We start from the raw sequence: 17,532 nt of genomic DNA on the forward strand, positions 1-17,532 counted from the left end.
ATCAACGTTGTTTCAACGTTGAAACCACAACTGACCTTATTTCAACCATATTTCAACATTGAAAGTTGGTCATGTGCTGGATGTTTTTCAACCATTCAGCTTTAAACATTGAATCAACGTTGTTTCAACGTTGAAACCACAACTGACCTTATTTCAACCATATTTCAACATTGAAAGTTGGTCATGTGCTGGATGTTTTTCAACCATTCAGCTTTAAACGTTGAATCAACGTTGTTTCAACGTTGAAACCACAACTGACCTTATTTCAACCCTATTTCAACATTGAAAGTTGGTCATGTGCTGGATGTTTTTCAACCATTCAGCTTTAAACGTTGAATCAACGTTGTTTCAACGTTGAAACCACAACTGACCTTATTTCAACCCTATTTCAACATTGAAAGTTGGTCATGTGCTGGACGTTGTTCAACCATTCAGCTTTAAACGTTGAATCAACGTTGTTTCAACGTTGAAACCACAACTGACCTTATTTCAACTATATTTCAACGTTGTAGGTTGGTCATGTGCCGGCTGCATCAAACAGCAGCGTTGCGCGTCTCAGTCTCTCAAAAACCAAGTTCTCTCTCAAGAGTAGGCTAATAATCAGCTTAGATACGGATACACTGTCTACTTGTCCTACATGTTTGAATCTTTACCTTTTGCCGGTTTGCGCGGCACACACACATCTGTTTAGTGAAGTTCATTAACATTAAGACTCGCTTAAAGTGTTGTGTGTAATGTAAATGTGCGCATTGAATGGATTTGGTCGTTCAAATGATCACTAAACGTTTGTCATGACATCTCTCTGCTTGCATGATAAATATTATTTTAGAAATTAATAATTATTTTAGTTTAACACAACATACTTGTTCATAACGGTCTTATCAAGTAACTGTACTTGTAATGTTGTATCCGAATGCAGATAGGAAAAATGTTGTGATTGTTACACATAGAAATACTGACTGTTAGGCCTACATGAAATTTTAAATATGTAATGTCATAATTATAAAGTTTTTAAAATTTACATATGTAATTGTTGCATAAGGCTATACATTAATAAGCGTTTATTGATAAAAAAAAAAAAACTACTTAATGTGTTTTCATTTACAATAGCATGAACCACGAGTAGTCGAGTAACTCAAGCATTTTTTATTAAAAAAATCGACTAGTGGAAATCAGTAGTCTTGCAACCCCTATACTGTACAACAATAATTAGTATTTCATTATTGTAAAGGGTACATTTAAAGCTATCTAGGTGTAGACTTAAATAAAACACAATCTAACAGGTAGAAATTAAATTAGAAACATCGAAACTTTTCAGATCGCAGTAAGTGCACCGCTGGTCATGCACATCCTTTCCCGGAACAATACTGAAAGCTAAGATGGAGAAACAGATGATCATAGCTGTACAAGGATAGCCATTTTTTAAATTAATCTATTAGTAGAGCTACTACAAAGGATGTTTAGTGCTGGAAATCCATTTATTCTTTGCTGAAACTTCTGCGTCATCATGAAGAGTGGGTCATGGTTGCCCAGCAACAGCAGACGCCACTGGAACGCAAGCGCAGGCTACAGAGTGCTTTGGAAATAAGGAGAGCGGCGCGCCTAGCGTTTTCCACACGTTTTCAGTCGCGAAATCATGCAAATGTGGTTTTGTTTTGAAGGAGAATTTTTTATTTCGTTTTTTTGCTGGACTCAGTCGAGACCAAATAGAAGACTTGGCGAGTCCAATGGCCAAGTCTGAGACAAGTCCGAGTGCAAATGCAACGAGTGCGAGACAAGTCCGAGACGACAGAAAAATGTCTCGAGTCCGGACTCGAGTCCAAGACCGGACTCGAGTACTACAGCCCTAGGTGCAGCAGTAGAACATGATACAGTAAACATAACAGACTTATGATCAGAAAACCCATTTACACAGACTTCTAAATCAGAAATACTAAGTCCATACAAAAGCAATATGTAATAACCTAGAACACTGTCTAAGACTTGATGGTTGCTCTGTCATTTCTCCATCATCAGTTAGGAACCTAGGTGTGCTATTTGATAGCAATCTTTCCTTAGAAAGACACATTTCTAGCATTTGTAAAGCTGCATTTTTCCATCTCAAAAATATATCTAAATTACAACCTATGCTTTCAATGTCAAAAGCAGAAATGTTAATCCATGCATTTATGGCCTCAAAGTTAGATTATTGTAATGGTTTATTGGGTGGTTGTTCTGCACGCTTAGTAAACAAACTACAGCTAGTCCAAAATGCAACAGCTAGAGTTCTTACTAGAACCAGGAAGTATGACCATATTAGCCCGGTCCTGTCCACACTGCACTGGCTCCCTATCAAACATAGTTTAGATTTAAAAATATTTTTTATTACTTATAAAGCCCTGAATGGTTTAGCACCTCAGTATGTGAATGAGCACTTGTTACACTCCTCCACATCCACTTGGTTCTCAAAACTTGAGAATTTTGAGGCAATTTGATAATACCTAGAATATCAAAATCAACTGCGGGGTGGCAGATCCTTTTCCTATTTAGCACTTAAACACTGGAATAACCTACCTAACATTGTTCGGGAGGCAGACACACTCTTGCAGTTTAAATCTAAATTAAAGACTGATCTCTTTAACATGGTTTACACATAACACTCTAAATAATATGCTTCTAATAAACAAATCTGTTAAAAGATTTTTAGGCTGCATTAATTAGGTAAACTGGAACCGGGAACACTTCCCATAACACCCAATGTACTTGCTACATAATTAGAAGAATGGCATCTACGCTAATATTAGTCTGTTTCTCTCTTATTCTCTCATTCTCTCGTATTCACTCTCTCATTTACCAAGAAATCTTGGAACACTTAATGTTTCCCTCTGGTGACCAGCTTTTTGTAGATGCTGATTTCATTGAATCCACATACAGTGCTTTATTTACCAGGTAGTGTTTCGCAGAGAAAGCAGATAATGATTTTAGGTGCCGTTTCTGTGCAGATCACTTAGTGCGGGGTTTCAAGCAGGTGATTACTTCTTGTGTAGGTATGTCAAACCCACAATCACAGTGCGTTAGCAGGTGCAGGTGCAGATCACTCTTTGTGGTGTTCAAAGTAGGTGAGTATGTCTTTTGCAGATATGTCGAAGCCACACAGTCACAGTTTGCTGATACTTGTATCTTTCACTTTTCAGACACGGAAGCAACCAAGCAAGCTCCGAGAAGATACAGGAGACTCAGAAGATTGCTGGGTCTCAGACCACGGGGTAGTGCTCAGGAATCCTGGGGGCAGTAGAACACAGGTTAGGGTAACAAACGTGAGTATAAATTACGTCTCAAAATCTGCGGTGCTTCGGTCAATCAGGAGACAACACTTTAGGACTTTACACCCCCCTCCAGGGTCTGCGTCTGTGAACTTTGTCCTCCGATGTCGTGGGGGTCTGCCGTGGGGTTGTGGAGCTGGTTTCCCTGGATACTGAGCATGAAGATCGGTGAGCATATTAGGATCAAAGATATCATGACGAGGTACCCAACACCTTTCTTCTGGACCATAACCATCCCAGTCTACCAGATACTCAAGTCGAACACCACAACGTCGGGAGTCTAGTATCTCCTTTACCGTGTAGATGGGCTCGGCTTCTACAGGTGGTACCGGAGAGTTTTCATCAGGGACCAGGTCTAAGGGGGGAACAGAAACAGGTGAGTAATGGGGTTTTAATAGGGAGACATGAAAGGTGGGGTGTATCCGATACTGAGCAGGTAACCGAATTTGGTAAGTGACTGGGTTGATTTGTTTTTCTATTGGGAAGGGACCGAGTTACACTTATGGTTAACGTGGGTAGAAACAGAAGGGTGATGATGGACTGAATACTCGGATACAGATCGTTTGCCTTGACGTAACTGTAGTAGTTGATTGCTAACAGAGGAATCGCCTACAGGGCGTCCAAACACTTCCTTGAAATGACTTATGAAACTTTGCACGGATGAGATGACTCTAAATGTCTAAATATCATAATATTCTAATTTCTGATCATTGTCCTATGTCTATGCGTTTAAAAAGTTTGCTACCAAAGTTTCTGTATTGTTGGCACTTCAATCCACAATTATTAATGGATAAACAGTTTCAGTCCTATCTGTCTGAGTGTTTAAGTCAATTTTTGGAGACCAATGATAAGGGGGATGTTTTAGGCTTTTGTCTGTGGGAAACCCGTAAAGAAGTGTTAAGAGGTCATATTATTGCATATGAATCCTCGTTGAGGAGGGAGAAGCATAGGCGTCTTTCTGAGATAGAATCCATACTTCCATCTTTAGAACAAATGTTTTGTTTTTCTAAAGCTCAGAGTGACCTTAACGCTATTCTTAAGTTGAAATATGAATATAACTATTTTAAGTGATCAGGTTTCTAATTTGTTAATAAAACTTAAACATAAACCGTTTGAATTGGGAGACAAGGCATATAAGCTTCTTACAGCGCAGTTAATGGGTGTGCAGGCTAGTAGGGCCATTCATCAAAAAAAATCTAAGAATAGTGCTTTTTTAACACATCCTAAAAAATTAATAATAATTTTGCAGAATTTTACAAGCATCTTTATTCTTTCAGCTTTTCTGAGCTTCAATTTCTTGATACGGTGGACTTTCCAAAACTTAATGAATATGACAGAGAAGAATTATAGGAACTATTTACTATTTATTTTTGGAGGCAATTAACTCCTTCTCTAATGGGAAAGCCACAGGCCCTGACGGGTTTGGTGTGGAATTCTGTAAGCCTAATGCAAATGCAATTGCTCCTTTGTTGCTTAGAATGGTAAATCATTTGATTGAAAAGATTCTTTTTAAGAGGCAAATATATTCCCTTTGAAGAAAAAAGATAGAGATGTTACAGAGCCCTCTAGTTACAGGCCAATAAGTCTTCTCAATTGCAATCAAAAAGTGATTGCTAAAATTTTGGCCACACGTTTGAATAAACTATTTAATTGAATTGAATTGAATTCATACAGATCAAACTGGCTTTGTCCCATGAAGATTTTCTTTTTTTAAATTCACGTCACCTGCTAAATATTCTGTATGGTAATCAGAGTATGAGTTGATTTTACGTAACTATTATCTGGCTGCTAATGCCAGGATTTTGATGTTCGGGTAGATTATCGATCAAGCTGCTGATAACTTGATATATACGCATCCAAAGTGACTGTATATTGAGGCTTAGTCAGTTGTTGGCAGCACCCTAGCTGCTATATTTTTTTCTAATCCTATATCTTTAAGGAAGTGACAATGTAAAAATGTAGTTGTTCTCAATTCCATTAGAATTTAAAAAACAAATGAAGTCCGGGTTGAACATCCCGTGTTCTTTCTATGAAGCCTGTATTTGTAATACATTATAAGGATATTCTTAAAGCATTATAATGAATGCATAATGCATTATAAAAACCTTATAATATATTGTATAATCTCATGAATATTCATAAGAACAGTTTTAATACAGTATATTATAATATTTACTTATTTGTGGTTATAGCTTTTAAGAGTATGATGATTTATAACACAATGAACACGTTGCATCCACTTTTACAATGGATTATACTTCTCATAGTTATAATATATTATAAGTCTCATATATTGCCATTTTTCTGATGCTCAAAGACCACTTATAAGTAGTAATAATAATATTAATAATAGCAGGTTTTCTCTCAAACAGCCATAAGTTCAGATATCAGATAAGTTCAGTGCGCAATATGACACATTTGCTTGGAACTATTTTTATTGTAATATCAGTTTGATTATTTTGATGGTACCCTTTAGACAGCTGTTGATAAATAATTCTGCAACTACATATCAACTAGCGGTCATTTGAGTATTAGCATGTCTGCTACTGTAAATATATGCTAACACTTTATTTTGATGGTCAACCAACAGATAAACTGAAGTGTCTTTGCATGTAAATTAGCTTATTCTACCAAACTAGATTCTACCATTCTTGAGCATATTAATACTCCAATGAGAGTAAGTTGGCATGTAGTTGCAAAGTTGGTTATAGTTGATTAATTAAGGGGAAAGTCAAAATAAAATGTAAACACATAGAAGATTGCATTTTTTTCAGTTGGAGTATTAAGCTTTGAGTTTCAGGATTTGACTCAGTATCATGATATGTATGAACATTAGGGTCAACCTCCTATGGACCAATTTGTTGACACTGTCTTCAGATCACCACAAAGTAGCATGGGAAAATTATACCGGAATTAATATCTCAAATGAGATTCGGGTAAAGGGACTGAAATTAATTCATACCTGCTTTATTAATGCTTGATTACAATTTATACAGTTTAAAGTATTGCATGATTTTGATGGTGAAGGGTGATTTTGATGGATTGGAAGTCACTTTACTGCCCAGTTTTCATAAATGGTTGGTGGAGATGGTTACTGCCCTCAAGCTTGAAAGGATTTGTTTTCTCCAAGATTATTCCTCCACTCCATCTTTAATGTTTTGTTTATGTTTGATTACGTATGTCTTTGTTTAAGGTGTATATTTTTCAATGCGTCTGGTGCCTGTACATGGGAGGTAAGTGGGGTCTCTTTTTTGTGTAAAGTATATATTCTTTGTATACATTTTGTGATACTTATCTGTTTTATGTTCATAAAATTATAAAAAAAAAAAAAAACAGAGAATTCTATTCCAAAACTGATAGCTATCTATCTCCGATATTATCCATATGTCTGGGCTATGGGGCCGGGTGGCAAAATGCCTTTTCTGACAAAAGAAAAAAAAATACCCAAAACTGACTAAACTTTGCAAAACCATATATCCGAAAACCATTTGCAAAAATGTAGTATTGTCTGATGATGTCAGGGAATACCACACTCAGAGACAGAGATGCTAGTATAAATGCAGACAGGTACATTTATTGAAGCAGAATCAATATAGCATTGCAGACAAGTCGAAACACAGCTTGAATAATCAATGCTGAAAACAAGAATGAGCAATGGAGTGCTTTCCTTTACCAGGTGACAGAGTGATGAGAAAAGAGTGAAGAAGATGTATCCAAGAGAGCCCAAACCTCAGTGTAACACAGGTAAGTGGGTAAATGAGTATACTTATACTTCTTACTGCACAGGAATGAGATGATAAGACTTAGCTGCACAATATTGCTGAATGAACACAGGGAATCACATGAGAGATTGCTTGCTTGAGAATCACACAGGAGAATGCTGGAGAATAACAAGGTGAGTGTTGCAGGTAGAGAGTCTGTTTTTTTTTTCGTTGAGTACAGACCAAGAGTGACTGTGATTTGTGTGCTCTTATGCAGGTGGGGATTGCATTGGTGATGGGTAGGAGATTCAGGTGAGTAGTATTCTGGTATGAGTGATCACTGGGTGTGGGTGACAGAGGTGCCTTGAAATACATGTCTTCGCGGATCCACTTGGATCTGAAAACCCGAGGTTTGATCTGAGACCCAAGCGGGTTTGGATCCAAAACTTCTACAAGAGGCTCAGACACAGGTCAGGTTCAGTATATGTGGCCTCTGCTAATTTAAAATAAATATGCTTTCTTCAAATGGACCCGATAAGACCTGAATTATTTTAAACTATCCAGAATGCGTACTTGCACACTCGTGTTAAGTGAGGAATGCACATAGAAAATGAACATATGTTTGTAACCTCGCACACAGACATCATCTTATGGATATGAGATCTATCAGGAAAATCCACTCGCTTCATTATGCTGTGTGTTCATGCAGGGCTTTTGTGTGTGTGTGTGCAGAAGCCTTTTACCAGAGATTAGGTTGCAGACAACACTAGCGAATCCATGAATTATTAGGCTGTAGATAAAATTTTTATCAAACAATCACATTTTTTTTTAAATATATATAAAACATATATAAAGTAATTATACATTTAATAAATGTTAAATAAATCAAAGTAATGGAGAAGCAGCCAAATCAGTAAGCAGGAAACCAGGATTTTTCTTTACTGACTGCAGGGCAGCAGGTTGTGCACACGTCAATGCCATTTACGTTCAGAACTAGTCAGATTCGAAAATAAATGCTGTTGCATCAGGTCGGACTCAGATCTAATTTCATCGAGTCCGTCTTGGGTCAGGTTTTTCTTTTATTAAAACTTATGCACGTTGGGATTGGGTAATAAGAGATTTGGGTCAGGTACATATTTTATGACATTATCCCCCACCCCTCCTCCACAGCCCACTCATGAGGTCTGGGAATCTTGATGCTGGTGTATGAGGATGTGCATTGAAGGTAGTCAGGAGAATTGCATCCAAGATGTCACCCCTGGAGACCCAAGATTGTTCCTCAGGCCTGTAGCCCTCTCAGTCTTCCAGATAGTTTAGGCAACCAATATGGTGTCTGAGGATTATGAGTTCAGGATTTTCTTTTTTGCATACACAAGTCCATCATCCAGGAAGAGAGATGGAGATGGGAGGGATGGGTCAGCAGGACCAGACTGTGGGTGAAATAGAAACAAGGGGAGTGTAAGGCTTGAGAAGGGAAATGTGGAAGGTAATGTGAATTATATAGTGAGAAGGCAAGTGAAATTCATATGTAACTGGGTTTACTTGTCTGATATCGAAGGGACCAATATATTTGGAACTCAGCTTCTTGCAGGGCAGGTGTAGTCAAATGTCCTGCGATGAGTGCCCCACCGTTTGCACAAGTTGGCAGGTATAAGTGTTGTTCCTCTGTGCATCACGTGGCTCTGTCCTCTGCATATGGAGGTGAGCTGTATCCCAGACCCCTCTCTCTCCCAGAACCAGTTGACAGATGGAACCTCAGTTGGTTCCCCTGACCACATGAAGGGAAAGGTCTGGAAGCCAAGTACGCATTGGAATGAAGTAGATCCTATTACAGTCTGTAACAGGCTGACAAAGGGAGTTTTGAGTTATTTGGCCCAGGTGAGAAACCACTTCAATGACTTCAGGTGGGCATGGCAGAAGGTTCTCAGGAAGCAACCAATTTCCTGAATCTTCCTCTTCATCTGCCCTTTTGTCTGAAGTTGGTTTTAATTCTGATGGTTATGACTTACAGCTTAGAAAAAAAAAATCAGTATCTTAAAAAAATATATTTTCTCAAAGGATCAATCAAAAAAAGATTTACAAAACAAAAATGTTCATCCAAAGCAGGTTTAATTATGCACTCAATACTTCGTTGGGGCTGCTTTTGCACAAATTACTGCTTCAATTAGTGATCAGCCTGTGACACTGTTGAGCCATTGAAGCCAAGGCTGCTTTGATAGCGGCTTTCAGCTCCTCTGTATTGTTTGTCAGATGTTACTTATCTTCATCTTCACAATACCCCATATATTCTATGTGAGGTTCAGGTCAGGTGAGTTGGCTGGCCAATCAAGCACAGTAATATATTGGTCAGCAAACCACTTGGAAGTGCTTATATACTGTAGCTTATGAGTAGATGGAAGCATAAAGTGCTCCAAAATCTCCTGGTAGATGGCTGCATTGACTTTGGACTTGATAAAACACAATGAAGCAACACCAGCAGACGTCACAGCACCTGTTACAAATAGGTGAAGTGCTAAACGTAAAACAAAGTACAATAGGAGGATCTGGAACAAATGAGGACTTTACTGACGACGAAGGAGAATAGAGACAAAATACTAGATTACATTCAGCATTTACACATTTAGGTTAGGTTACAAACATCGACATTCAAACAATCACGGATGAGGGAGAACTCAACAGAACGGGTATTTAAACAATCAGGAGGTGATGAGGGAACTGGAAACAGGTGGGAGAGGTGCAGAGCCAGGGTGACGTCGAGGATCCGGAGGGCCTAGGTGGAGCAGAAGGCTCAGCCGACCAAGGCGGAGGCGGGGTCCTGGCAGACCGCTGTGGAGCCGGAGCGACCGAGGATGGAGGTGGAACCGGAGGGAAGGAGGAGCCTGACAGAGCCAGAGGAGTGGAGTCCCGAGGCGGCGGATGGTCGACGACTGACCAAGGTGGAGCCGGAGGGACGAGGGAGCCCGGTGGAGCAGTTGGGATGCCAGGCCACGGTGGAGACGAGGGAGCTAAGAGCCAAGGCGGAGCCGCTGGGTCGAAGGACAGAGGAGGAGTCCAGGGCTCAGAGGCTGGAAGCGGAGACAGGGCCTTAACATGCCAATGCGGAGCTGGAGACTGGCAGTCCAGTGGCGAACCATCGCGCCCAGATGGCGCGGACTGAGGGTGAGCTGCGGGACTGACTGGCACCAGCAGGGATAACGAGGAACTGGCTGGTCTAGGAGGAGGAGAGAGAGGAAGGATGGGAGGAAGGACAGGAGGAACAGGGCTGGACGGAGCCAGCGGAAGTGGAGCAGAGGGACCGGCAGGTCCAGGAGGAGGTGGGAGAGGGAGGCCGGGAGGGAACACAGGAGACACAGAAGATTCAGAGCTGGGCGGAACCAGCGTAGACACAGAAGATTCAGAGCTGGGCGGAACCAGCGTAGACACAGAAGATTCAGAGCTGGGCAGAACCAGCGGAGACACAGAAGATTCAGAGCTGGGCAGAACCAGCGGAGAAACAGAAATTCATGGCTGGACGGAACCAGCGGAAATGGAGCAGAGGAAATGACTGGTAGGAGTGGGAGACTGAGAGGGTATACAGGGGGATCAGGGTTGGACGGAACCAGCGGGGAAACAGGGAAATTAGGGATTTCCTCCATTGACCAGTCCATAAGGTCCATTTGTTGCTCCATGTTCTTTCCCGTTTTTCTCCAGCACTCACTCCACAAAAGCGGCGAAATCAGCAGATCTAAAAAGTCCCTGGTGTGGTCCTCCAGCGAACGGTCCAGTTGCTCCAGGCATAGGAGATGGACTGCTGGGATGGCCATTCCGGGAGAGGAGAAAAAATATATAAAAAACCAAAAAGAAAGAAAAACGCCGCTAAATTAACTAAACTGTTTCAGTCCATGATTCTGGAACAAATGAGGACTTTACTGACGACGAAGTAGAATAGAGACAAAATACTAGATTACATTCAGCATTTACACATTTAGGTTAGGTTACAAACATCTACATTCAAACAATCACGGACGAGGGAGAACACAACAGAACGGGTATTTAAACAATCAGGTGATGAGGGAACTGGAAACAGGTGAGAAGAATCAATTAACCAAAACTTGGAGGAAGGTGACCAAAAAAGGAAACAGAAAGTTCATAAACGTGACAGCACCCAAAGCTTTTTTTTCTTCTTCTCTAAAACCTTATTTTATTTTTATCTGCACTGTTTGTTCACTTCACTTGTTTGCACTCTATCTGCCATGTGCCTCGCCCTGCTTTATTTAATTAAAAAAAAATGTCATGCCCTTATCGTGTAGTGTATTGTATAGTTGTATTTAATTTTTTTTATTTTTTTATCCAGATTTTTAGGCCCATACTGTTAAGTGTAAATCTGTATGCATCATGGGTCTGAGAGGAACTGTATGTATGTCCTGTACATGTGGAAGAATTGACAATAATGCAGACTTGACGTGACTTGACAAATCATCTCTGACTTCAGTAACTTCACACTGGACATCAAGCAACTTGGATTCTGTGCCTCTCCAGTCTTTCTCCTGACTCCAGACCTTGATTTCCAAATGAAATGCTAAATTTACTTTCATCTGAAAAGAAGGCTGTGGACCACTGAGCAATAGTCAAGTTCTTTTTCTCTTTACCCCAAGTGAAATGCTTCTGACATGAGTGTGGTGACTCTTGATGCACTGACTCCAGCTTCAGTCCACTCCTTGTGAAGCTCTCCCAAGTTCGGCTTTACCTGAAAATCTTCCCAAGGCTGTGGTCATCCCTGGTGCTTGTGCACCTTTTCCTACCACACTTTTTCCTTTCAGCCAACTTTCTATAAATATATTTTGATACAACCCTCTGTGAACAGCCAGCACTTTCAGCAATGTGGTTTACCCTCATTGTGGAGGGTGTTGATTATTGTCTTCTGGACATCTGTCAAGTTAGTAGTCTTTCCCATAATTGTGGTTGCATGTTCTAAAATAGCCCAAGAGGTACCCAGTATTTATACTCAAAATTAATAAAACTAATCAAGCTCAAAATGGAATATATATATATATTTTTTTTGAGATACTAAAGTTTTGTAACCATCAATATTAAAACAAACAAACAAACAAAAAATTCTTGATTGTGTACAATGAATCTAGAATATAAGAAAGTTTGCTATATTTAAATTAGATTACAAAAAATAGAGACCTTTTTCATGGTATTCAAATTTTTTAGATGCATCTGTAAAAGCCTTATAACTATATATATATAGTTGAGTAGTATAAGAGCTAAAAAATAGTACATCATAAACAATGATGCCACGATATGTGTACTCTTTTATTAATTCAGTCACATTAACTTGTAAGGTCTGAAGGGAAATGACATTATTTTCAAATTTCTTTGAACTTGAAAGTAACATACATTTGGTTTTATCAGCATTCAAAACTAGTTTTAAATTTTAAAGCCGTGACTGAATGACATCAAAAGCTGATACAGGACTGTTATCCAGAAGAGTCACTACAATACATGACATAATCATCTGCATAAAAATGAAATGGCGATCCTGAATGTCATAATCAATACTGTTTATAATAATAACAGTAAATAAAAGGGGACCCAGCACAGATCCTTGGGGAATAACAGTTTCTGATTTTACTAAACCCAAAACTAGTCATACAACTTAATTATAAAAGGTAACCTACTGCAATAACATAATCCATTTACCAAAGCGTAAAACAAATCAGAGACTCTCATTAATTGCTAAATATCATATTTATATTTAGTAAAAAATCAAGTAAGCATAGCAAACTTAGTCTAACCAAATCAAAACACAAAGAGAACCAAAATGTAAATAGAACTGAAGACCGATCATGAATGTCCATGAATAATGAATTAGCTGCAATGGAATGAATAAAGTCTTATCGGAATACCAAGTTCTCACAATATCCAGTGTATCCTCTATCCAAATCCTCCAGCCAGTTTTATATCTTTTTAATGCTGTATTCAAGCCTCAAAGGTCATAGAACAACTGTACATAGGTTATTTTTTTTCCTGATGCATTGAAGAGGATACTAGGTATGTTCAGAGACCATAATCTTCCATGTAACACACAAAAAGTTATTCTACAAAAATCAAAGATGCCATAAAAAACAAACAGTCCAAATAATATAATTCAAACACTTCCAAAACCAAAAGAGAAAATAAATTACAGACATTTCATACTCCATATAACATTTCTTACTTTCAATTAAGAATTAAACACAGGTTTCTCAACAAGAACTCAAAGAGAATATGGCAAGGCCATGCTTTAGCTTTTGCATGCCACATCCTCTCCTTCTACCAGACGACTTGACTTATACAAAACATGTTGCCCTCTACTGCCCTCAGGGGTTTACCTTCAGCATGTAAACATCTAATTGGAGTACTTGCAATTAAATAATTTTTAAACCAGGAAATAGCATGATTTCAAATACCAACATTCTGCAATCTATGCAGCAATTTTTCAAAAACACTTTGATGAAAACCCTTTAATGTACAATTGCCTGTTGTGGATTACTCCTTGTTTTGTGTTATTTGGAAATCGCTTACTCATCGCCTGAATTATTGCATGAGTTTTGGATTACCCGATTTGGACTGATTCAATTCACTAGAAACAAGTCAAATCCCAGCTGTTCTTCCTGAATCAAGTCAAGTCAAAGCGTTTCTTCCTGAGTCATGACAGGCCACGGCTGGTCTTCCAGTGTCTTGTGATGTCCTGTCTGTTGCACCCAGATCATCAAGGTCAGTTCTTCAGTATCCCAGACTTGCAGTAAGCATGGAGGACCCACCACTGGGGTTAGTATGTGCAGATGGTATCCCCAAACACACTTACTTTAGCCCTCCTGTTCCTGAACTGATTCCCCTGTCTGTAGTGCTTCCCATAATGGGGACTGCTTTATGGAGTGTTTGGGCTGCATGCACCACCCCTGAAGCTCTAGAGGTGGTGGCATCTACTATGATTTCTCCAGAGGTGGTGGCTTATGCTGCAGAAGCTCTCGAGGGAGTTTTGTTCGCTGTTGTTTCCCCAAAGATGATGGCGCTCACTGCAGTTTCTCCAGAGATGGCAGCATATGCTGCAGAACCTCCCAAGGCAGTGGCGCTCGCTTCAGCTCCTTGCACGGTGGTGGTGCCCAGCAATGCACTTTGATTCTGTCTTGTCACTGTCGAGGGGAAAATTGCTGAACTCCATACTGTCCTGTTAGAAAGAATGCTAATAAACTCTTTCTGTTTCCTGATGCCTGTGTTGCGACTGCAAAGACTGCTTCTTTTCAGTCAAGGAGTCTGATTTTATGTCGTCTACCAGTCCAGTTTCAGTCAGTGAGCCTATTTATGATCTGTCTGTTCATTTGTCACCAGGGAGACCACTGATTAACTTTTTGTCTTCCATGCCTCAGTCCTTGTCACAGATTTGCCTAGGCCCCAGTCTCTGCCATGGGTCAGTCTGGTTCGCTGTGGTGGTCTGCTGACACGCTCTGGTGGGGCAAAGTTCCATCCACTCTGACGTGGTGGTCTTCTAGCCTGCTCCGGTGACCTTCTGTCCTGTCCGCTCCACCATGGTGATTTTTTGTTCAGCTGTGGTGATCTTCAGCTATGCTCTGGTGGTCATCTGCTCCATCTGCTCTGCCATGGAGATCTTTGGTCTTTGATCTCTGCAACCCAATCTTTTAAGCTGTGGGGGTACCCCAGGGCTTGGTGACATTACATGTTGTGATCAGGACGGGCAAATCAACTCGCAGCTGGGGAGCAGTGCCATGCCGGCTTCAGGGCTGTGGTCAGAACCTCAGAGCTGGTAGCACATACATTTCTTGGAGCTAGAAGCTGTGTTCTTATCGCTAAAGGATTTTTGGCCACAGCTGGAACAGTGGCATGTGCTTATTTGCACTGACAACATGTCTGAGGTTTCATACATAAATCACCAAGGAAGCATGTGCTCTAAGGCCTTGTACAAGCAAGCAGCGAGTTTCTTGAGCAGTAGCTGAGTGCACGGCATTCTCGTGTGCTTGACACACTCTCGAAGGCGTGAGAGCCCTGCACGAGACATTTGTCTGCCCTAAAATAGGGAGTGTTTGTGAAATGGTGCCATGATGTTCATGTTGACCTAGCTGCATGCTCCATGTCAGATGTTGTGCATTTTCTACAATACAGGCTGGATAGTAGATATCTACAATCAACCCTGAAAGTCTATGTGGTAGCTATTGCCTCATTTTGTTTCGCGATGGGCAGGCAATCGAAAGGTAGGCATGCACTGTTGGTGAGATTTCTTATGGAGCTAGGAGATCACATCCCCGTGCTGCAAATACTCACAACCAAATACAGATATGCAGATGTCGGAAATGTATAAGGGAACCGCAACAAGTGACAAATCTGTCTAGGACACGTCTACTGTGAAAGGTGAGATATTTATTTGTTTTAACATTCTGATTGTATGATTCGTTAGGTTTTTTTTCAATATTTTTAGCCTTAATAAGCTGACAAAATACACAATTAGCCTACTGTAACTATAACATTATGTAAGCTGGTTAACTTCCCTTATGAAAATGTACCATCTTACTTAATATAAAAAAAACATGGTTAAACCATAGTAATCACAAATCACACTAACCAAAGTTTAACCATGGTATTTGTGAAGTTTTACAAGTGGTTATCACCAAAAAAAAAAGGTAAAGTAAGGTAGGGTAATGGTAAAATAGTAAACACCCAAAGCATCATTACTTCACTTGGTTAACTACAATGGTTAATTTTCATAAGGGTTGTTGGAGTCCCCTTGAAGCATTTCTGTCGTGGTACGTAGTAGAACTTGCAGTGCATTTCTGTATTTGGTTGTGTAGCGAGTATGTCTTTCTGTATTTACAGCACGTTTTTGCATTTGGTTGTGTTGCGATTATTTGTATTGTGTTTCTGTATTTGGTTGTGTCGCATGTATTTGCAGAGCATGTGCTGTCAAACTGATGAAAATGTTTTTTTATTTTGCTGGTTCTTTTGCTATTTGTGTTTTATTTTGTTGTTGTTGTTTTTAGCTCTCTCAGCCACTGTAAATTTGTCCATTTTAAAGCTGCAGAAGTATTATGATTTGACAGGGAGACTTGAGTCATGCCTATAGCTAATGTTTCCCAGGTTGGATATCAGGAGGAGTAAAGCCACCAGGTCACGCAATTAGAAGTTACATACAGCACTGTCGATCTAGAGTCCAGAGCCACACAATTAAGTTCCTAAATTCTTGAAAAAGGAGGAAGAGGGTGGAGGGGGGTCGACAAGATCAATTGAAGCTTCTGATCAAAGGGACACTCACACACACCACGAGAATCACATCCGCAGATCCACTGTGTGCATCCAAATCAACAACACAACCAGCTGGACCCAGGCGCCCAGAGATGGCACAATCCACAGAAGACTCCCAAATGATCCACCGAAACACCACAAAAAAACAAAAAAAAAAATCATTTCTTTTTGGGACCCGTTGTTGTTACTCTCAGTCCAGAACTCCAAATAACCAGATTCAGAGGCACAGGACATCAAAGATTAACAAAGATCAAAACAAATCAGACAGCCAGGCCAGAGGCAGCACAATCTGCAAAAAAAGAACAAAAAAAAAAAAGAAACTCCCACATGATCCAACAAAATACCACAGCAAGTTTTCCTACTTGTTGTTGGAACCCACTCAGCCCCTGGTCAGAACTCCAACCAGATTCAAAAGAATCCATGTTCTGCACTTGTGTTTCTAAATGTTGCAGTTATAGTTTCATGTAAATCAGGGCAGGCGTCAGCATCCTCACTCGTGTCTGCTGTGGCAGGTGTGTGAAGATGGATAACCAGCGTCAGAAGTAAAAATAAAGTATTGTTTAGCAGCAGCCAGGAGTCGCATTGGAGTGATGTCAACTCCTCCTTGAACTGATTGGCTAGAGGAGCAGCTGTCAATCTAGAACTTGTGGCCAATGGTGACGCTGAAGCCTGCCCTGATTTACATGAAACTCTAACTGCAACTTTTAGAAATGCAAGCGCAGAACGTTGAAACAAAGGCAAAGGGGAAAACACCACAAGCACACAAAAAAATAACATATGAGCAGGAAACCTGATTTTGTTTGAGATTTGGAAAATTCAGAATTCATGTTTCAGTTTTGTGCAATATAATTTTAAATGTGTTTACATTTTTGATTAACACATATTATTTTTCAATCCATGACTGCGCTGTTTGTTATTTTAAAAAAAATGCATTTGTTTTTCGGTTTTGTGCATTATTATTTTACACGTTTTTAAATATTTGATTTATGAATATTATTTTTTTATCTGTGACTGCAATACATTTGGCGGGATTCTGATCCCATAGATGCCCACCTCGAGGTATCTAGAGATTACACCATCTCCATCGTGGATCCAGCCTCATAGAAAGACCTCTAATGACTTCAAAGCTGCCAAAATTTCTTTATATTGAAATCATTATAATCACACCTGTAATAATCACATTAAGGAGTTTCTGCCTGAAATTAATTTGACAGCTAACTGTATGATTCTATTACCCGGAACTGTTCATT

The sequence above is a fragment of the Carassius auratus genome, chromosome 8 (assembly GCF_003368295.1).
Source record: "Carassius auratus strain Wakin chromosome 8, ASM336829v1, whole genome shotgun sequence".
In the NCBI taxonomy this organism is placed as follows: Eukaryota; Metazoa; Chordata; class Actinopteri; order Cypriniformes; family Cyprinidae; genus Carassius; species Carassius auratus.